Source organism: Chrysemys picta, chromosome 13, assembly GCF_011386835.1.
Source record: "Chrysemys picta bellii isolate R12L10 chromosome 13, ASM1138683v2, whole genome shotgun sequence".
NCBI lineage: Eukaryota > Metazoa > Chordata > Testudines > Emydidae > Chrysemys > Chrysemys picta.
Window position 1 is genome coordinate 33,324,574 of NC_088803.1, and position 22,972 is coordinate 33,347,545.

At 42.6% G+C, this 22,972-nt stretch overlaps 1 long non-coding RNA gene across 2 annotated transcripts in view; it reads left to right on the plus strand.

Moving 5' to 3' along the window:
* The window catches only part of LOC122174506 (uncharacterized), a 172,183-nt gene extending 149,909 nt beyond the window's left edge, over positions 1-22,274 (plus strand). Inside the window, exons 5-6 of one of the 2 annotated variants that reach the window (XR_010592251.1) lie at positions 11,174-11,301; positions 21,517-22,274. This is a non-coding gene — a long non-coding RNA (uncharacterized LOC122174506). Of the gene's footprint in view, positions 1-11,173; positions 11,302-14,327; positions 14,584-21,516 lie in introns of those variants that run through there. The other variant, XR_010592250.1, reaches the window with a different exon arrangement.
* Positions 22,275-22,972: the final 698 nt, after the last annotated feature.

Here is a 22,972-nt window from a genome sequence, read left to right on the forward strand (position 1 = left end):
CAGACCCAGAACACAGGCTTTAATCCCCACAAGGAATCTCAGAGTAACCCACTTACTCTAGTGGAAGTAATGTTTCCTAAGGGGCCAAAAAAAACCATGCAAGTGGACAGTGAGAACTTCAGCTGTGACCAGTCCAACCAGACAGATTTCAGTGAAATTAACAAAGGGCAAGGAAGAAAAAATGGAAAAGAGCTAAACAGCTCCATTGCAATTAGACTAATATCAACCTGCCCTGCCTCCAGTCCAGGCCGTCCCCTCAAGCACCTCTCTGAATACATCTCCCTTATGGAAAGAAACTTGCAGCACACAGTGTATGTTATCTAGGACTATTGAGTATTTGGTTACCAAAAGAGGCAAAACATTTCAAGTGTCTGTGCCTAAAGTCAGGCAGCTAAGGGTACGTCTAGATTGCAGTCACAGGGTGTGATTGCAGTGCAAGTAAACATACCTGAATTAGCTTTAATCTTGCTAGCTCAGTCCCAGAGCAGTGAAGCCGTTAGCATGGGCTGTACAAGCCTGCCTGGAACCCTGGGTAGTTACTCTTGGGGCTAGCCCACGCTTCAGCTTCCTACTCCCAAGACTGAGCAAGGTAGAGTAAAGCTACCATGGCTGTGTCTACTTGAGCCACCATCACGCCCTCTGATGGCAGCCTGGACACCCCTAAAAACACATTTAAAGTCAATGGCCTGATTTTTCAAAGGCCCTGAGCTCTTGCGGATCCTACTGATTTCATGGGAGTTTTCTCAAGTGGTGAGGTTAGGAAAGAAGGATTACAAAGCAGAAAGATGGGAATAGTCTCTCAGGAGGGATGGGGTCTCTCTAAAGGTTAAGGTTGTTGCAACTTACCCTCAACTGTAGGAATTGTTTCCTTAGATTCGATAAAGTCTTGTCCACATTAGTGAAAATGCAACCTGCTAGAACATGTGCCAACAAGCGCAATTTTAAAAACTGATTGTTCTTAACCTTAAGGGGCCATTGCTTGTTATTTTGCAAGGAGTCTGAAGTCAGTGGTACCACTCATGGAATTAGATGTTTGCTACTCTAGCAGGTGTGTCATTTGCACTGGGGCAGAGGGGGCAGTTACCCCTTCCCCAAAGCCTTGGTTTGCCCCCCACTCCCAGACTTTTCATACCACAGTGCTGGCTGGCAAGGAGCTATTTCCCCCTGGCTGGCAAGGAGCTATTTGCAGGAGCTCCTGTTCTGTCCTGGGCTCCTAATCACCACATTGTCAGCACCAATCCCCTCTCCCCGCTGGCCAGAGAGGAAGCAGCAGTGACATCCTGGGCTGCAGCTGAGCCAGGAGAGAGCCAGACCCCAATCCCTGCCCTGGGCTGGTCATCAATGAGAACCCCCTCTCCACACACGGCATGCCACTTCTCTTGGAGATGGCACTGGCCTGTCAAAGCCCCACGAGCTGTTGTAGCCTCAGCAGGGGAGGTAGAAGGGGAGATGCTGACACAACTTTCCTCCCCTAGAATTTTTCTGAAATGACACCCTTGCTACTCAGCAAGAATAAGGGAGCCAGAAACTGGTCCAGAGTAGTACAAATGTTTATCCTGCACAGCAGATAATACAGGACTCCATCTTGATGAAAACACCATCACTTTTGTCACAAGTAGATTTCACACACAGACGAACCTAACACTAGCCCGTTCTGTATTTCGAACTGCTGCACAAACATTATCTAATCCATCTGATTAACTAGTTAATGAACTAACACCATTGTTGCCTAACTGAAATAAATAAATACATTAACGCTGTGAATTAGAGTAGCCACCTTTTGATGGCTTCGATTATTCACATTGCTTTAAAATGTTAGTTTTACTCCAACCATTGAAGGACACATCTTCTCATGCCCCAGGGAAGATTGGCAAACCTTTTTATTGGCCTTTTATTTTTGTACCATGTTTACTTCATCTTTTTTTCCTCCCGGGATGTTTATTTTCAGTAATGTGTTTGGCAAACCTATAAAGCAGTAAACAAGCAAGGGAAATTGTCAAATCTTAACAACGACAAGACTGAGTAGCAATTTAAATTTGGGATTTCTAAAGGGCTCGGTGTAGGCCTATTTCTCCTTCCACAGAAGTCAGTAGGAAGTCTACATTGGCTTTCAATGGGAGAAGAGTTAGGACAGTAATGAGCACTTTTGCAAATTCAACTCGCTATTCATAGTCTTTTTGCACTAAGGATTAAATCTAGCCCCTTTCCCCACAGCCCCAAGCGGCCCCTTGCTGGTAGAACAGTTCCGTTCCCAACTTTCAGGGGGTTGGATGATGGGGGGAGAGCTGAGGGAGCACATCCGCTGTGTGGTGCAGAGTCCAGTTCTGCGTGGCAGTGCAGCTGCATCCTTCTCCAAGTTGAAGGGCTGTGTAAAGCTTTGTGGAGGCTACTCTGCAGTCCTGAGGGGATGGATTCCTCCCCTCCCAATCCACTCTATCCCGTGTGCATCAGCCCAGTGCCCAAGCCAGTTGCTTAGGCTGGGAGGTGGATTCTAGATCTGGTCTTAAATGTGCTACACCAATGGTACCCAAACTATTATCCACCTAGCTTTAACTGAACTCGTGTAAAGCCAACAGGCCCCAGTCGGCACAGGCGGGATTGAACTGGGGATCTCTGTAGCTTAGTGCATGAGCCTCTAATGCATGAGCTAAAAGCCAACTGGCTGTTAGCTAAGGCTGTAGAGCAGACTCATTTTATATCTCTCTCTAAATGATCTCAGTGCCACTAGATGGGACAGAACACCACACCCAGGAGGTATGCGAGTTACACTAGCATGGGTAAAAATAGCAGTGAAGATTTAGAGGCATGAACTAACATACCAAAGGTCCCGGGCACATGTGTATTGCCCATGTTGAAGCCTGTAGTGCCACGTCTTCATTGCTATTTTTAGCCATACTAGCTAGATTAGAGTCAGAGTGGGCCTACCCTTGCTACAGTCACACTTTTGATTGCAGTGTAGACATGCCCACAGGATCGTTAACCTGTGGGCCAAGCTTGTTAATCTTCACTCAATGCAGATTGATTAATCCCTGCTTTAATTTTTCTTTGAAATGACAAACCCTGGCAGCCTTAAATTAATCAATTTGGGGGATATCTCTAAAAGAACAAAACTGACTTTTTTTTTTTAAATGACCCTGGAATAAATATATTAGTCTTGCGTGAAGCAAGAACATAAAATTTCAACCGAATGAAAGTCTGAGTCTATAACCTAGTACACTCCTGAGATAGCCCAATGCCGCTATTAAATTTATTAATGAGAACTGTAAGATTTTAACAGGAATGCTGGCACATCACTGCCATTCTGTTCTGTTGTTTTATAGTATTGGGGAAAGATTAATAATACAGATGATTAATTATAAGGGGATCTACTCAGTGCAGGGGTTGGCTCTAGAGATAAATGTTTCCTTTTTCATTCTGCCTAATTCTTTACCAGCTGTTATGCAACACTGCTACATTATTTCATGGTGTCCAGAATCAGGGCCCAATCCTGCCACCCATTAAAGAAGTCAGCAGTTTTATCATTGATGGAGCAGCTGAGTAAGTAATTTGTGAGAATTTATTTATTCAAGGAATCTGGCTTTTTCTGTTCATCTCTGTCAGTTGCTCTTGTTTCTAATAGGGTTGGTGGTGTTAGCTTCATTACCGTGAGATCACTGCATAATTGACTTGTGGCGCTGATGTTAGTGGTGCACAGAGCAGTAAACAAAAGGCAGCAGGTGTAGTGTTGTCTTCAGTTGCCTGAATAGCTAATTTAAAAATAGCTCTTTTCCTTTGTAGATCTCAAGTAGCTTTACAAAGAACATAAGTAACAGTATCCCCATTTTACAGATAGTGGAGGCACAGGCAGGTGAAGTGATTTGACCGAGGTTAGTCAACAGACCACTAGTAAGATTGTCGAGTGGTTAGAGCACTAGCCAGGGACTTGAGAACCCAGGTTCAGTTCCCTGTTCTGCCACAGACTAGCTGTGAGGCCTTGGGCAAGTCACGTAGTCTCTCTCTCGGCCTCAGTTCCTGATCTGTAAAATGAGGATAGTAGTACTTCCAAAACTCAGAGGGGTGCTGTGAGGATAAATACATAAAGGGTATGAGGTGTTCAGATACCACAGTGATGGAGGCCAGTTACCTGTGACAGCAGAACCAGGAATAGAATGTAGGTCTCCTGAGTTCCAGCCCAGTGCTTTATCCACTGGGCCACACTGCCTCCTATTTTAAATAAGTTATGCAAAAGGCAGGGCAAGAATGTTACTTTCCAGTTTCTGGGAGTGCGTCACAGCAACTGAAGGGCAAAGTTTTTAAAACGTTTGATGAGGCCCTTTTAATTTCAGAACTAGATTTACAGACGTGGGCAAAGGCCTGAGCTTGTGAGGAGCTGAGTGCACCCAGCCTAGAGTGAAGTACTCAACTCCCTGTAGAATCAGGCCCTGGGTTCTACCTCCACCTCCCCTTCAAAAAATAACACCAGGTTTGCCACACACCACACTTTAGCAGTTGAGAGCAAAACTGCTGCAGCAGCAGGAAAAAAATCAATGCTGAGCATTCTTCATGTCGCCTAAGGAAGCAGTCTCCAGGCCCCTCGTATGTGTCCTTCTCCTAAGGAAGTGGTTTTGTGAGGGTAGAATGTCTGTGACTCTAATTCTGGTTTTTACAGAAACCATCAAAGGGAACCTTTGCAGCAGTGATTCTGCCACGCTTAGCACAGCACATCCTTGTGCTCCAGAGTCTCTCCTGGGCTGTGGGCTTGGAATCTTTGATCACCATTGCTTGTTTTTTGTTTTTTTTTTTTGCTGACGCCTTGCAGCCTTTGTTTTCTTGTATCCTTCTCTGCTTTGTATAGACTTTTGTGATCATGGAAGGTGTAGAACCTTTGATATTAACCCTTTGTTTGCTCTGTGCTGTAAAAGAGCTCTAAGCCCTTTCTGTTTTTGTCATGCAAAGTTTTCTCTGTTTAGGGAGAAATCTGCCCAGCAGTGGAGGGTGCATTACAAACCTTTGAGCTTTAACACAACTACTGTAACCCCCACACATGCATTCCCTGGAGTGTAAGGTAGGGTTGCCAACTTTATACTTGCACAAAACTGAACACCCTTGCTCTGCCCTCTACCCCGCCCCTTCTCTGAAGCCTCACCCCATCCCCCCTCTCTCTGTCACTCTCTTCCCACCCTCAGTCACTCGCTCATTTTCATCAGGCTGGCTCAGGGGGCTGTGGGGCGGTGAGGGCTCTGGCTGAGGGTGTGGGATCTGGGGTGGGGTTTGGGGTGCAGGAAAGGGCTGGGCAGGGGGTTGGAGTGCAGGAGGCGGATCAGGGCTGGGGCAGGTGGTTGGGGCATGGGAGGGGATGCAGGCTCCAGGTGGCGCTTACCTCAAGCAGCTCCCAGAAGCAGTGGCATGTCCCCTCTCTGGCTCCCATGCGAACGCATGGCCAGGCAGCTCTGTGTGCTGCCCCGTCTGCAGGCGCCACCCCCGCATCCCCAATTGGCTGTGGTTCCCAGCCAATGGAAACTGGTGCTTGGGGTGGGGGTAGTGCTCAGAGCCCCCGGCTGCCCCTACACCTAGGAGCTGGAAGGGGGACATGCCGCTACTTCTGGGAGCCGCACGGAGCCAAGGCAGGCAAGGAGGCTGCCTTAGCCCTGCTGTGCCACCAACCAGACTTTTAACAGCCCAGTCAGTGGTGTTGACCGGGTCCCTTTTTGACTGGGTGTTCTGGTTGAAAACGGGACACCTGGCAACCCTAGGGGTAAGTGGGAGTAGAGAGGCCACAGAGATCATACACAGGGAAATCCATAGTCCTTTCCCTATAGCATGGCTGAGCTCAATAGGAGCCACTGATGATGAGTGCCCAGTGGAAGTGGACAGTCAGGGGATTCATGAACTGTGTGGCACAAAGCCCATATATGGGGACAGGAGGTGGGTGGAGTGGGTAACACACACTCCTTGTGGTGCAGTAGTGGCCAGACTGGCTGTTTGGGTGCCCTGCAAGCCAGCTCTAAAGGGGCTCTATTGGAGTTGCACTCACTTAGTGGGTCAGATTCAGTCTTGGTCTGTCGGTGCAATGCCCATCATGGGAGAGGAGAGACAAGATTAGATTATCACTACATAAGGGGCACTTTACTGAGGTTACTAGACACAGACAGATCCTGTTGTTCTGACAGTCTAGCTTCCAGGCCAATGCCTTCCTGGCCTGACTACACTACAATCAGTGTTGGTATAAACTAGTTTTATTCAATAGGAAAGCATATTGAATAAATCCAACATTCTGCTCTGCTGTTTTCTCACAGCATCTTGAGGGGGGGACATAAAAATTATTGGCGCTTTTTACTTTTAGTGCAAAGTACAACTGCATTTTTTGGCATTATTTTTATGATGGCTCATTTTTGCTGATATAGTTTTAATCCCCTCTCCATTCAACCACATCCTACACCTTCTTCTTTTTTGTTTGTTTGAAGCAAAGCAGAGCTAAGAAATGATTTAGGGCCAGTCAAACCTCTGTGGCTTCCTTTTGCATAAAGACGCAGAGTGCAAAATCCAGTGCAAACAGCTTTCCATGTAAATAGAGAAATAGCCATCTCTAAATCCTGTCTTGCAATGAGCTTTATGCAGAGCCCCACTGAAATCAGCTCATGACATAACCAGAACCTAAGGTCTTGCCTAGAGCTGGAAGAAATTTTTCGGAGAAATAATTTACTCAATGAAAAATGCTGCTTAAGTTGAAGAAAATTATTCGTGAACTCGACCCAAATTTGCCAAATAGTTTTGGTCAAAAAAATATTCAGGCTATATTCACCAGGGGACTTGGGAGCCATTTGCAATGGTGGTGATGGTACTCTTATGCCCTGTAGTTACAGCACTGGCACAAGATGTGGGAGATGCTGCTTCAAGTCCCTACTGGGTCTTCTTTGTAGTATGGATTTGAACTTGGGTCTCCTACTTCCCCGAGTGTCCTAACCACTGGGCTATGGTGTGTGGGTCTCAATATCTTCTCGAGTGGGTCTCAATATCTCCTGCTGGAGCTGTTCCACTTTGGTCCACAAAATATTTAATTATGTATACAAAGAGACTCCATAGCCTGGTGATTAGTGGACTCACATGAGAGTGGAGACATCTGGGTTCCAGTCCCTGCTCCAATGGCTATTTCAGTGTCTCGTACAAAGTGGAACAGCTTCAGCAGGAGAGACTTTAATTCCCAGAATACCCCGTAGCCCAGCAGTTAGGGCACTCACCTGCAGTGTGGGAGACCCAAGTTTTCAGATCCCTGCTCTGAATCAGTCAGAATAAGGACTGGAACCCAGGTCTCTTTCATCCCAGGGGAGCATTATATCCTATATCCTACCATCACCTCTTCCTCTTATGACTGGGGTTTCCAAATTTCCTTTGCTATTAATAATAATTAATAATAGTAAGTAATATATAATTAACAGTGATTAATGTCTGAAATTAAAAAAAAAACTTTTTGGACCTGAAATCAAGGGGAATTTTGTTTTCGGTTTAGCCACCAAACCAAAAAAATAATCAAGTATTCACACAGCTCTAGTCTTGTCTGCATTAGAAAGTTGAACTGCTTTGATTATATATCTGTAGTTAAAGAAGTATAACCCCCTAGTGTGGATGCAGAATCTGTATAAAGGTGATTTATATACCTGTGAAAGGTAAAGCTGTTTCTGTAGGGAAAGGGGACTAACTATATACCTGGGTAAATCACCCCATCAGTAAAATAAAAACATACCCCAACCAGTTTTTACTAGTAAATCTTAGAAGTATAGACTAGGCGTAATACTGCAGTACATTTAACAATAAATTGCAGGGTCCTTTGCAATTCAGCAATGAAAAGCACTGAAAACAAAAGTGTTCCCAGTTGGATTTAAAACCAGAAATTGATCGTTTTCTTGAATATGAATAAGGTTAGTGCCATAATTAAATCACATTGTTTACTTTTATTAAGAAGGCTTATCTAGAGCACTGAGTGCCTTACAATCTTTTTTTGTTTTTGTTTTGTTTTTTAAACACCTATAAACACTGTAGGGCATAACTAAGAGCCTGTGCTTTTCTAGAAGTAAGCACAACCGATTGTCCAGGTAATTGCATGTCTAAGTACCTCTCTGCATGCAGTTATCAGTTTCCATGCAAAGGAGGGGTTCTGGGAGGTTAAGTCTGACTTCATACTGTGCTTGCTTAGGCAAAATCCACCATTGAACGTTTGGTCCACAGATCTCAAATTGTAAATGTCACTAAATTGTGCCAGATCAGGGAAAATCCAATAACTTCATAAGTTCCACTTCTTAAAACCAAAGCAGAACAGGATTACAAACAAAAAAAATGGATATCAAAAAGAGTGTCTAAGCCTATTTGCTTGTCTTTTGGTTCCATCGGTCATTTCCCCATTATCAGCACAGAGCAATATCTGAAAGATGACCAATAAGTGAGAATCATATATCTGTAGCTAGGATCAATGCAGTGTGATGCCGTGTGTTAGTTTCTATAACCATTGACTTCACTGAAGTGCAGGAGAAGCAAGCAAAGGACAAACCTCACTTCTCCTCTGTGCTCTTTAGAAATATATATATATTAGGGTTGTCAAGCGATTAAAAAAATTAATTGTGATTAATCACGTGATTGATTGCACTGTTAAACAATAATAGAATACCATTTTTATAAATATTTTTGGAAGTTTTCCACATTTTTGAATATGTTGATTTCAATTATAACACAGAATACAAAGTGCACAGTGTTCACTTTATATTTTTTATTACAAATATTGCAAATTACAAATTATTTGCACTGTAAAAAACAAAAGAAATAGTATTTTCAATCCACCTAATACAAGTACTGTAGTGCAATCTCTTTATCATGAAAATTGAACTTACAAATGTAGAATTATGTACAAAAAATAACTGCATTCAAAAATAAAACAATGTAAAACTTTAGAGCCTACAAGTCCACTCAGTCCTACTTCTTGTTCAGCCAATCGCTCAGACAAACAAGTTAGTTTACATTTGCAGGAGATAATGCTGCCTGCTTCTTGTTCACAATGTCACCTGAAAGTGAGAACAGGTTTTTGCATGGCTCTGTTGTAGCCGGCATTGCAAGATATTTACATGCCAGATGTGCTAAAGATTCATATGTCTCTTCATGCTTCATCCACCATTCCAGAGGACATGCGTCCATGCTGATGATGGGTTCTGCTCGATAACAATCCAAAGCAGTGCGGACCGACGCATGTTCATTTTCATCATCTGAGTCAAATGTCACCAGCAGAAGGTTGATTTTCTTTTTTGGTAGTTTGGATTCTGTAGTTCCTGCATCAGAGTGTTGCTCTTTTAAGACTTTTGAAAGCATGCTCCACACCTCATCCCTCTCAGATTTTGGAAGGTACTTCAGATTCTTAAGCCTTGGGTCGAGAGCTGTAGCTATCTTTAGAAATCTCACATAGGTACCTTCTTTGTGTTTTGTCAAATCTGCAGCGAAAGTGTTCTTAAAATGAACAACATGTGCTGGGTCATCATCCGAGACTGCTATAACATAAAATGTATGGCAGAATGCGGGTAAAACAGAGCAGGAGACATAAAATTCTCCCCAAAGGAGTTCAGTCACAAATTTAATTAACGCATTATTTTTTTAATGAGCGTCATCAGCATGGAAGCATGTCCTCTGGAATGGTGGCCAAAGCATAAAGGGGCATATGAATGTTTAGCATATCCGGCACATAGATACCTTGTAATGCCGGCTACAAAAGTCCCATGTGAATGCCTGTTCTCACTTTCTGGTGACATTGTAAATAAGAAGTGGGCAGCATCATCTCCCATAAATGTAAACAAACTTGTTTGTCTTAGCGATTGGCTGAACGAGAAGCGATTGGCTGAACGAGAAGTAGACTGAGTGGACTTGTAGGCTCTAAAGTTTTGTATTGTTTTGTTTTTGAGTGAAGTTATGTCACAAAAAAAAATCTACATTTGTAAGTTACTTTCACGACAAAGACATTGCACTACAGTACAGAATTTAAAAATACTGTTTCTTTTATCATTTTTACAGTGCAAATATTTGTAATAAAAAATAATAATATAAAGTGAGCAGTGTACACTTTGTATTCTGTGTTGTAATTGAAATCAATATATTTGAAAATGTAAAAAAGCATCCAAAAATATTTAATAAATTTCAATTGTTATTCTATTGTTTAACCGTGCGATTAAAGCTGCGATTAATTGCAATTTTTTTTTAATCGCCATTAATTTTTTGAGTTAATCTCATGAATTAACTGCAATTAATTGACAGCCCTGATATATATATATATATTAGGGCTGTCGATTAATCTATCTACAAAATATACATGCATGCTAGCAAAAAATTTCACAAAAATCTTTCAAGCTTGCATAGTGCCCCTTCCTTCTTCTCTTGCCCCAAATCCCATAAAGCTTTCCTGATTTTCTTTCAAAAACGTAACCTAAAGAATTAGTTTCCCTCAGTGCAAGTGCTGAGCTAAAAGAAATGGCTTCTTCCCGCCAATGTGATGTGCAAGTCATTGGATGTGCTGGATGCATCCTGGGCCATCAGTTAAATGACTTCTTGGTCCATCCTGGATTTAGGGATAGTTATTGTTAATAGTAATTGACTTTAGTACCTAAAGGCCTTGGCCAGCTCGGTGTCCCACATACGCACTTTAACTGAGCTTAAAATCTAAAGAAATAAGATGCAACAGGTTGGTGAAACAAACAAGCAGTCAAGTGTGGAGGGAAAGCAAGGACACAATCATAGGAAGTTTACCATAGACTGGCTATCTATTGTGCACACAGCTAACCAGTAGCAGCAATCACAGCTCATCATTCGTCTAGTCATTATTATATGAGGGTAGTTTCTGTAGGTGTCATGGTGGAAGTGAGTGTTAAGGGCTTATTTACTGGTGCAGTTAAAAAAAATGGTTAGAGGAGGAAACTATATATTTTCAAAGAGGAAATATTTCTGATCTGTGTCACCACAGATTAATGAAGGGATGGAAGCAACCTGATTGTATATTGCTGAGGTTTTCAAAGAGGGGATCTTAGAAAGGTACCCAATTCCCACTTGTTTTCAATGGCAATTGAGAGCCTAACTCTCTTAGGCTCCTTTGAAAAATCCCAGTCTAAATAAACAATAATGCAAACTCCATGAGGAAAACTAATTCTTTCACTTTCTATTTTCCTTTCAGATCCTCCACTTCATAGACTTTTAGCTGCATCTGGGCTATGAAGGGGAATACTACTTGGGAGAGATCTCATACATTACCACTGTAATGTTCCAGGGCCAATTAAGAACACATCTATAACATGAAATGAGGTGAGAGAGCTAGTAGAGTGGAAGACCAGCTCTTCTTTCAGATCAATAGATGAGCTGACACTGAAGCTAGAGGACCGATAGAAGTAGTGGAGACGATAGACATATTGGGCAGATTTCTGAAGGCATTCAATAGAATGAAACAGAGATGGTGCTGATAAATCGATAGCTCTAAAAGCAGATTAGATTGATATTTTGAATGCATATGGAACTGTTCTAGCCAGGAAGACCTGAGCAACCACTGAGGGAATAGATAAGCAGAGAAACAAATTCATATTGTAATATCATTTTAGTGTGGCTTTTATTTAAAGGAAATCCTGGAAATTCAAGAGTGGTTTCCTCCTCACATCTGGAAAGCTGGATCATACAATGAGACCGGGTTGCACTGCTACCCTTTACATTCCTTTTGCTAGTTGCTCTGGACTAAGTTCGCAGTTATGAATAAGTTATTGTTTGTGACCAAACCATTTGATGCTAAGGTTAACACCAGGCCATAATTGGAGGAATTGTGCTGTAACTTCATTGGCAGAGCAGGAGTTGGCCCTATCCCACAATGTATATTATCTGTGTGTGGGTGTTCTCCAAAGCATATGATTGTAAGGAAGGCATTGTGGCAGAATTCCAAACCATGTGGTCACCAAGACTTGGGGCCTAATATATACCTCTACTGAAGACAATGGGAGTTTTGTTATTGACTTCAATGGGAATAAGACTGGGCCCTTATACACAGGACTTTGTACTGCCATTGGTCAAACAGACTGCCCCTCCATCCTATGCATTTTATAAGACGTCATCAGCAAAAACAAACCAGCCTTATAAAGTGACATTAATCATCCTAAACTGCCTGGACTGATATTGCAGCTGTTGAACTGTACTGATTAACATTATTCAAGTTCTCCCTTGACTCCTCCCCATTGTTGCCCAAACTCTGCTGGAAGTTCAACTTGAAAAGTTTTCAGATTGGTGCTGCTCTTGTGTTCACCAGATGCTGAATTAAGGGGTTGTTTGTGTAGTGAAATCTTTTAGCAGCCTGTGACTGAAACATTCTGGTGTTCAGAAAACTTAGCAAAAGGTGGTTCTAAGCCACGTTTTTGACTTCCCTTATCCTGAGCGTGGCCCAAAATGGACCCCAGCAAAAGCTTGAGCAGCCACAGGTCTTATAGCAGATACAATGGTACCCCCAGAGGCTGGGGATTGCCACAGAGTCTGTTCAATGAAGATGTATATTACCCCAAAGTATTTTTCAAAAAGTTCTAGTACCCTCTTGAAAATATGAAACCCCATTGACGTAAAAGGCCTGTGACGGAGGAAACAACTTTGGTGCAGTGAAGTTAGTGGTTTTGTTTTTTACTGTGCATACAGCTTCATCATATACCCACAATGTATAATCCTGGGGATCTCAAACTGGGGTCATGACCCCTCAGGGGGTTGCGAGCTGTCAGCCACCACTCCCAAACCCTGCTGTGCCTCCAGCATTTATAATAGTGTTAAATATAAAAAAATGTGTTTTTAATTTGCATGGGGGGGAGGGTCATACTCAGAGGCTTGCTGTGTGAAAGGGGTCATGGATACAAAAGTTTGAGAACCACTCAATAATCTGTTGCCAGCAAACTGTTTCACAGGAATAAAACCGTCCTGAGACATTTGCATTCTGAAAAGCAGAGTCTTAGTAATACTTTGAAGGCTCTTGCCTCTACCCCTGCTGTGTTTGCTGTTGGTAAAATTGTCTTCTGCAAGATCACTGCCCCCCAAGGTGTCACCAGCAGGTAAGGCTGCTGCTCTGCAGGGCATTGCAATTAATTAGACTGTTAAACTGGAGTCTGGTAAAGGCAAAAACCAAGGGGAAGTGAAGATTAGCAACAATTTAGGGCTTTTATGAAATGCCCAAAGGGATTCCAGGATGGATTTCTTTACTCTGTCTTTTAACCACTGATGGGCCTATGCTGCAAAATTCAGATCTAGATCCAGGTTTTCAAACCCCTCCCCACAAAAAGCGTGTGGCTGTTTAGAAAAAGGGGGGTTGGATCCACTCTCTGTACAGACAGAGATGATTTGTAATATTTGGAGCTGGATCCACTATGGATTCCCAAAATCCCAGAGGCATTTGGCTCTGGATTTTTGGCTTGGTCCCATCTCTGCTTTTAATCAAGGCATCAACAGAGACATTGGAATAGAAATATCAGTTTCTCCACCAGACACTTGTGGATGGGTATTTGGTCTTAATTCCCTTGTGTGCCTACGCACACACATGCTTCTCCTTTCTCAGTATGATTGTTAAAGTAACTACTTAGCGTTTACTAGAATCATGTTTGATTTTTGTGGCCAACTGATGACATGCCTAGATTACTTTTCAGAAGTCCTCCGAGTGGGGGATCGGGGGAGTCTATATCACTTAGGTGCTTGTAGATGGGCTGTAGACCCTCCCACCACCAATTAAAATATAGTCCAGGTTGGGAGTGGTTGATTAATAGATTTCAGGCCAAAGCATTAACAGGTTTGGGGCAATTATTGTTCTTGGGGATTCTGCCTCCTGTCTTGACTGTGAGCAATGATGATATAAGCACCCAGGCTAACTTTGGTCTCACTGTGAAACATGCATATATGATCCAAAAACAATCTAAAAGTTACCAGTAGAGATGGAACTAAGCCAAAGAGTTTGGAATCAAATCTGCCGGGGGGAAGGGGGGGCGAGAGGGGGAGAGGATAGAGAGAGAAATTTAAATATTTCATTAAAAATCAGTTAAACTAAGGCATTTTAAGGTTTTTGGTTCTAATCGTCATCAAATGGTCAATTCACTGCATCACTAGAGGGCAGAATTAAGGTTGTTTGGGTGCATTAACTATGTGTATATCCATGTTGTAACATAAGTGGATTTCTTTTTAGTTTAGTCTTAACTCTGAATTTTCTGGATTTATAATGCTTATTTGAAATAACTTCCATAGCCCTGTCATGTATTTTACCCTACTGATGTGTGTATACTCAGTATTAACTCCACTTTTACATGTTTTTTGTATGGGAATAAATATAGATGATACACCAACCGGTGGCTCTGGCTCTGGCCTGGGACCCAGGAGACCTGCATTCTCCTCTTGGCTCTGACGCTGACCTGCTGGGTGGCCTTGGGCAAGTCACGCACTTCTTTCTACCTATGTTTCCCCCCCTCCACCAACATACTTTTGTTCTGATTTGTCAGTTTAGAGTGTACAAAGTTTGGGATGGGGCATGTCTTTCTATGGTTTGCACAGTTTGATGCTGCCTTGATCTTGGATAGGGTCTCTAGGCACGACTGTGATACTACTAATAAACCTCAACAGAAAAGTTTATGGTGGAGCTAGTTGCAGACATATCAGTGGTTTGGGTACAGGCTACCATTCCTGAACCCAGGAGTTAAGAATAACCTACCACACACACATCTGCTGGGATTAAACTAAGAAAACTAAGCCGTTTTCTTCCCTTGTGCAGTGTTACACCAGCATGGCATTTGGCCCATTTCATCTGCAAATTAAACCAAGATGTGAGCCTAGATTGCCAGAGGTGAATGATTCCTTCACTGTTCCCCAAAGCTGCCACCCCCTTGGGTTGGCTGGTTTAGTTCAGTTTTCTTTCTGAAAGCCTGACCTCGACTGGATGTGAAGACAGCAGCTCTCGAAACTGAAAGGCTGCTGTATCCCTCCTTACACTCCCACTTTCCCCTCTCCCCACCCCAGTCCTACTGGGTTCTTCAGCTACTGCCCAGCAGCCATTACCATCCATCATCCTAGCTAACAATGACAGTCTCCTGTCCAATGTGTTCTTATTGCTTCTGCTGCACTGGTGTCACTGACAATAGATGGACACATTTGTCATAATTACATGCAAATCTCCATTAATTGGAAAGCATGTTGCTTGCCCTCAAGTCTGCACAGCTATCGATGTCAGATCACTGCGCTGGAGTTCCCTCGGGAGTCTCTATCCGAGAGGAAATGGAACAGCTTCCAAAGAGCCTTACAGCTGCACCCTGTCAGCCTGTTGAAAAGCAATCTCCTTTAACAATAGACCACAACATTAGCTCTACTGCATAGACATCACAGGCTTAAGCTCACTGAGCAGTGTGTTTTTGTATCTCATGGTTGCCACATGCAGGACCTTTCCCATCCATCAAGATCATCACTTTGGGGGTGGAGGGGAAATAGCAGAGATGTTCCAAATGGCTTCTCACTAAAAGGAAGTGGCAGGCGTTGTGTTGGGCACAGTGCATTGGAAGTTCAGATGTTGGGCGGCACCTCTTGCCACAGACAGGCTGTGTCAATCGCCTTCAGGACTTAGCGTCCTTAATTAAAACTGGCAATTCTGACTGTCTCCTGCTGGCAGTGAGGCTGTTTGAATGTAATGTGACCGATTGTGATATCACAAATGTGGGAGCCTGTTATCCAGTTCCCATGTTGTCAGAGCAGCCGCCACCAAAAAAAGGTTTCTACGATACTACTCAAAGCAAAATTAGCCCTTCTTGTCTTGGAACTTTGGGCATCATTAAACAAAAACAGCTCCCGCAAAATCAAAGGCTCCCCTTTTGTTAATACACCAGAGCACATGTGGCAAAAATCCCTTTTGTTTTGAGAAAACTGGCTGATGATTAATACTGCCCTGACTAACTGCACCCCCGGCACAATTAGAGCTCTTGAAACCAAACTGACTCCTCCTTATGATGGCATTGGTCCTCCTTCCAGCCCACAACCACTGCAGAGTTGAAGCTCATTGCAAACGTAAAATGACTATCCAAGAACAGGGCTATTTAACAGAGCGATTCCTAACTGACAAAAGCAGATTTATATCAGCACAATAGTTGCTGGAAATATGCAGAATCTTGTATTTCTGATAAGGGCTGGCCAAACCAACTCTGTTTGATGGTATTACTCCTGTTGAGTTTTACACCAATCAAGCTATGTTACTTCTGGTTTTTCCAATTCCTGTCCAAAGAGAGGTACAGCCACTAACAGCATTTGGGGCCCGTCGCCCTGGCTTGCTGGATGGTGCTTAAAATTTTTCAGTACTGGGAATGAAGCTGGGATGTTTTGACTCCCTCGTGGGTTTCAAGGAAAGAGGTGGCAGGGAAGGAGGGTGGGAGAAGCATCAGACCGTGCTACTTCAGCTCAGATTCTATAGGACAGGGACTAGATGGATAAAGCCTGAAATATTAGATACACCTCTACCCCGATATAACGCTGTCCTCGGGAGCCAACAAATCTTACCGCATTATAGGTGAAACCACGTTCTATCGAACTTGCTTTGATCCACCGGAGTGCGCAGCCCCACCCCCCTGGAGCGCTGCTTTACCGCGTTATATCCGAATTCGTGTTGTATCGGGTCTTGTTATATCGGGGTAGAGGTATAGCTATATAGATGTGTCCTGAAAGTCAAAATGAAAGGCACAAATATGTTAAACCCAGCCACTACACCATTTGAAATGAGTTTCTATATTCAGAAGAGCCCTGGATTTGAAATCGCAGGAGGTTTCTATGGGTTCAAAGTAAGGTTTTGTTAGCAGAGGGATCAGAGCGTAGAGGCAGAATAGCAAGGCTGATACTGAAGGCCAACATTGAAGTGTAATGGTAGACTGTGGGGCAAAAGCAAAGGGAGGACTACTAGACTAGCAGAAGCTATTTCAGTTCAGGGTTGAGACATGTTGCCTAACCTGTGTATGGGGAGCTAGGTCGGCCGCAGTAGAAGATGATGCAGATTGCCAAGTAACCATGAAGTATTGGGCAGTTCAGCAGAGGGAAATACTAGACTATATATCCAAAGACCAAATAATCTTTTTGTGATAGCCTTATCTGATGTTACCTTGGTGCATGTGTTGCAGGGCACTGTGGGGTATTGCTCTCCCCCACAATTCAAGCAAAGGACCATGTTTTTCAACTCAAAAGCAACTCCTATGATATTTACCCTGAACTCGAGTGGAGGTGGCATGGGAGCTGTTCCGCTGCCTCTGTGCCACTGGAAGATCTGTCTACAAGGGGTAATCCTCCCCTTCACATAATCCTCCCCTTCACATAGTAAGATTGTAAAAGGGATTATACAAATTGTGTGCACAGAAGAATACATCTGCTTTATAATAGATGAGTTTATAACACTAAGAGAGGTTACCAGTCAACAGGCTTCAGGACATAAATTCATTAGCTGCTGCAGTCAGGAACAAACTTCTAGAGCTGTGCAGGAGACAGAGGTTCTGCTTCACAAAGTACTTCACATTTTGAAATTTGGCTTCATTCTGATTTGGAATTCAAATTTAAAATTTCCCCCAAAGGAAAATTTTCAATGTTTTAGTTTCGGGTCAATTGCAGTGTTTTATTTTGACAAAATTGTAATGTTTCTTCCTTTCAGTTTTGACTTTATATTTTTATACTATAAAATAAAACAAAAAGAATCAAAACAAAGTCATTTCAAAACAAAATTAAAACATTTTGTTCCATAAGCATTGAAATGGGCAATTTCTATTTTGTGGGAACTTTTTTCACTTTTCTTCCAAAACAAAATGTTGGTGACATAGACCAGATTTCAGTGCTTTTCAATTTCCATGGAACTACATATTCTGACAGAATATGGTTCAATCAAAATTTCTACAAGTAGCGTTACAGATTTCCTCCACACTGCACAGATGTCCAGGTTTATGGGTTGGTAGCTTTTCCTTTTGGGTCTCCTTCTGTAGTGTATAGTCTGTGTCTTTGTCAGACAGTATGATATTGGACTACACAGGCAATTGTTCACCCCCAGTCTTATAACCCTCCACCACCCAGTACCACTGTATTTTAACCAGCAGAGGTAGCTACCATATCCAGATATTACTGTTTCATACATTCTGTTATATGTGCACATTTGACAAGTAAAGCATTTTCTGACAAACAAAACCCAGCCTTCCTCTTCTTTCTAGCTATCCTTACATAAGAACAGCCATAGTGGGTCTAACCAATGGTCTATCTAGCCCAGTATCTGTCCTCTGATAGTGACCAGTACCAGATACTTCAGAGGGTATGAGCAGAACAGGGCAATATTGAGTGATCCATCCCCTGACATCCAGTTCCAGCTTCTGGCAGTTGGAGGTTTAGGCACACCTTTTGTCTCTTACTATTTTGGCTAATAACTACTGATGGACCCAGGAACTTTTCTTTTTTGAATCCAGTTATACTATTGGCCTTCACAACATCTCCTGGCAATGAGTTCCACAGGTGCACTGTGTGTTGTGTGAAGAAGTACTTCCTTATGTTTGTTTTAAACCTGCTCCCTGTTACTTTCATTGGGTGATCTCTGGTTCTTGTGTTATGTGAAGGGGTAAATTACACTTCCCTGTTCACATTCTCCATACCATTAATGATTTTATAGACCTCTATCGTATCCCCCCTTAGTTATCTCTCTGAGGCCTGGTCTACACTGGGGAGGGGGGATGGGATCAATCTAAGTTACACAACTTCAGCTACATGAATAACATAGCTGAAGTCGACGTGCTTAGATCTACTTACCGTGGTGTCTTCACTGCGGTAAGTCGACAGCTGATGCTCTCCCGTCGACTCCGCCTGAGCCTCTCACCCTGGTGGAGTATCGGAGTCTATGGGAGAGCACTTGGCGGTCAATTTAGTCTAGACACAATAAATCGACCCTCGCTGGATCGATTGCTGCCTGTCCAGCAGGTAATGTAGACAAGCCCTAAAATGAACAGTCCAAATCTTTTTAATCTCTCCTTGTATGAAAGCTGTTCCATACCCCTAATAATTTTCATTCTCTGAACCTTTTCCAATTTTAATATATCTTTTTTGAGATGGGGCGACCAGAACGGCATGCAGTATACCAGGTGTGGGCTACCATGGATTTATCTAGTGGCATTATGATATTTTCTGTCTTATTACTTTCCTAATGGTTCCTAACATTCTGTTAGCTTTTTTGCTGCCAATGCATGTTGAGCAGATGTTTTCAGAGAACTATCCATGATCTCTTTCTTGAGCAGTAACAGCTAATTAAGACCCGAGTATATTGTATGTGTAGTTGGGATTATTCTTTCCAATGTGCATTTCTCTGCATTTATCAACATTGAATCTCATCTGCCATTTTGTTGCCCAGTCACCCAGTTTGGTGACAGCCCTTTGTAACTCTTCATAGTCAGTTTTAAACTTAATGATCTTGAATAATTTTGTATTATCTGCAAACTTTGCCACTTCACCGTTCACCCCATTTTCCAGATTATTTATGAATGTGTTGAACAGCACTGGTGCCAGTACAGATCCTTGGGAGACCCCACTATTTACTTCTCCCCATTGAGAAAACTGATCATTTTTTCCTACCCTTTGTTTCCTATCTTTGAACCAGTTACTGATCCATGGGAGGACCTTCCCTCTTATCCCATGACCGCTTAGTTTGGGACCTTGTCAATGGCTTTCTGAAAATCCAAGTACGCTTTATTGACTAGATCACCCTTGTCCATATGCTTGTTGACATGCTTAAAGAATTCTAATAGTTTAGTGAGGCATGATTTTCCTTTACAAAAGCTGTGTTGACTCTTCCCCAACTTACCATGTTTATCTATGTCTGATTATTTTGTTCTTTACTGTAGTTAGAGCCCTGCATGGATACAAATTTATATACACGGATGCGGATATCCGCAGATCTAAATTGGTATCCATGGAACCACAGGGCTCTCCCAGGAACCACAGGGATGAAAGGAGCAGAACATGGGGCCGCCGTTCCCAGAAACCAGCGCCCCACGCCGGCAGCTCCTCCAGCGTGGCTGTACTGCCCCCACCCCTGTCCACTGGGGTGGGCACCAGACTCACCGGCAGCTCTCCCTGGTCGCGCTCTTGTGTTCAAGGGTCGCGCAGGCCCTCAGACAGGAGATGCGGACAGCTGCATGGAAGGGACAGGGGCAGGGCTGGGGCCTGGGCTTGGGGTGGTACAGCTGCACCGGGGGAGCTGCCAGTGCAGGGCGCTGGCTCCTGGGAGTGGCGGCCCCGCGTTCTGCTCCTTTCGCCGCTGCGGTTCTTGGGAGAGCCCTGCAGTTCCATGGATCCCGATTTAGATCCACGGATATCTGCATCCACAGATATAAAGTTGTATCTGTGCAGGGCTCTAGCTATAGTTTCAACCAATTTGCCTGATGCTGAAGTTACGTGTATCAGCCTGTAATTGGCATGATTGCCTCAAGAGCCTTTTCTAAAAAACTGGCGTTACATAAGCTACCTTCTAGTTATCTGGTACAGAGACTGATTTAAGTTATAGGTTACATATCATAGTCAGTAGTTCTGCAATTTCATATTTGAGTTCCTTCAGAACTCTTGGGTGAATACCATCTTTTCCTTGTGATTTATTACTGTTTAATTTATTAATTTGTTCCAAACCTCTTCTTTTGACATCTCAGTCTGGGACAATTCCTCAGATTTGTCACGAAAAGGAATGGCACATTTTGTTATCAGAAATACTATTGGATCAGTGGCCAAAAGGCCTGCAGTAACCCAATTATGAATTCTAGCAATTTGGTCTAATTGTGCAGGTTTTTTTAAAAGTAGTATTTGAGACTTTAGATTTACTTAGGGTTGGAGCAGGGTCTTGTTTTTTACAGAGAAAGAACACTGATGCATTTCAGGAGCTCATAATTTCAAGGATGATTTGCTTCTTCAGGGGTATATTCTTGTTTCTGTATGTCTATGGAAGTGATGCATTTGGAGACTTATAACTGAGATAAATTCTGCAAATATAAGAAGAGTTGTATGCAGTTCCCTGAACTTTTGGACTAAGAACACCCTGCTTATAGCATTTAGGATTAGAGAAAATTACAGTTACAGTGGTACTTGTGCAAAGCATTGTCTCCAGAGAACAGGCTGCTGGTGATGGGACAATGCATCTGTAGCTGTTTAGTGAACTCTTCCTCCCTCTTTAGTTTGATCGCTGCAATCTTTTCCTTTTGTTGAAAGGGATCAATGAAATTGTGTATATAAAAGCAGAGAAATCCAGGGGCATCTTGGAATCCTCTTAAAGAAATCAGAAGAAAAATAGTAAATCATTTGTGCTAAGAGATTGAAAATTACTTTTCTCTCTTTGTAAATTCACCTACTTATCCTAAGCTTCCCCCTACCAGAGTAGAATTGGAGACCATAACTGGATTCAAGTCTCACATGCCCATTGAAATGATTTAATTGCAAGAGGGGGGATTTTTTTTTATAATTTTTTTTGTAAATCATTGTATTTATATTTTGCAGACTATGAGCAGAGACAAGAAAAAATCATTGTTACATTTCATAGTGCATTACAGCACTGGACTAAGAACTGATCTAGAAGAAGACCTGATCAAGGAAAAGATAACATCCACCAATTCTATTAATTCCCTATATTGTTTGGACAGAGCCAGTACTTGTCTTTATTTCCCAGGGGTGTATGTTTTCTCGTCTTCTTTTGTATTTTCAGAAAGGTAGCCAGGGCCCTGATTCTCTGTTGACCTGTACCTTGTAAATTGAGTGTTAAGTTAGTGTAAAATGCTACTGAACCCTATTGATGATATGATAAATTAAGGCTGGCTGGGAATCTTTGTTGCCAACTCTTGCATTTTTATTGCAAGTCTCATGATATTTCATGTTTTCCTTAAAGCCTCAGTTGCTGGAATCATGTGAAAATCTGGGAATCTCAGCTTTCTTATTTTTTTAAATAAAAGTTTAGCTATTATGGTGGTGGAGAAAAACTTAAAAAAAAAAATAAAAAAAAAAAAGTGACCTCCAAAGGCTTCAAAACCAGAAGGATTATTATTTTTAAAATCTCGTCATATTTCAGCCAGTGTAACAAGTTGCCTATCTGACTCCAAATTATTTTTGAATGCTTGGAGCTGGTAATACTAGGAACTTTCATCAGCACATTGATGGAAAATATGGCTTCTACAAAACAGACGTTATCCATACACACAACATTGTTAATTTTACCAAAGTGTTTTGATTTCCTGACAGAAAATAAAAATGGTTTTGTCTCAGAGAGGGTCAATGTTTTATTTGGGGTCAGCTCTTCATTAATCTGTGTCTGCCCCAGCTGCTGCGGTGCATCATGCCTACGTTTTACCGATGGGCTGGACTCCCTCACAGGACTGCACCTCCAAGGATGCACCACGGTCCCTTCTTTGGCTGAGCTGCTGTTGTGCATCATGGGAGTCCAATGTCCATGGTGCATCATGTTACACCAGTTGAAGGAAACTGAAAACCAGACTCAGATCTGTTAGAAACTACCACCTCTTTTCTTAAACCATCCAGGAGCTTTTCCGTTAAGAATATCCATCCCTTCAGGAGGAATTGTGTTCATTTAGTAATAGGGAAAAGGTTCAACCTGTCTGCTTCAATCTTCCAAGTAAACACTGTGATGGTCACAAGCACATATGAGACCCTTGTAGGGGTTCTCAGTAGAAAAGCAAAGGAGTAAAGGGGCCTGGAGAGGTACTTGTGTACCCTAATCCTGATCTGGAATTTCATTGGCTAGCAGGTGGATGGGGCGATGTCTTCATTACATTGCCCATGCTGTACTTATCCTGGGGATCAATAATAAAGATGACCCAGGGATGTGAACTTCCAATAAGGAATCAGAACTTTTCCCATATACAGGAGAGTTCAGATGCAAAACTCCATTTAAGGCCCATATGAAAGATAGGCCGAATACAAGGTTTGGGCCAGGAGCTGTTTA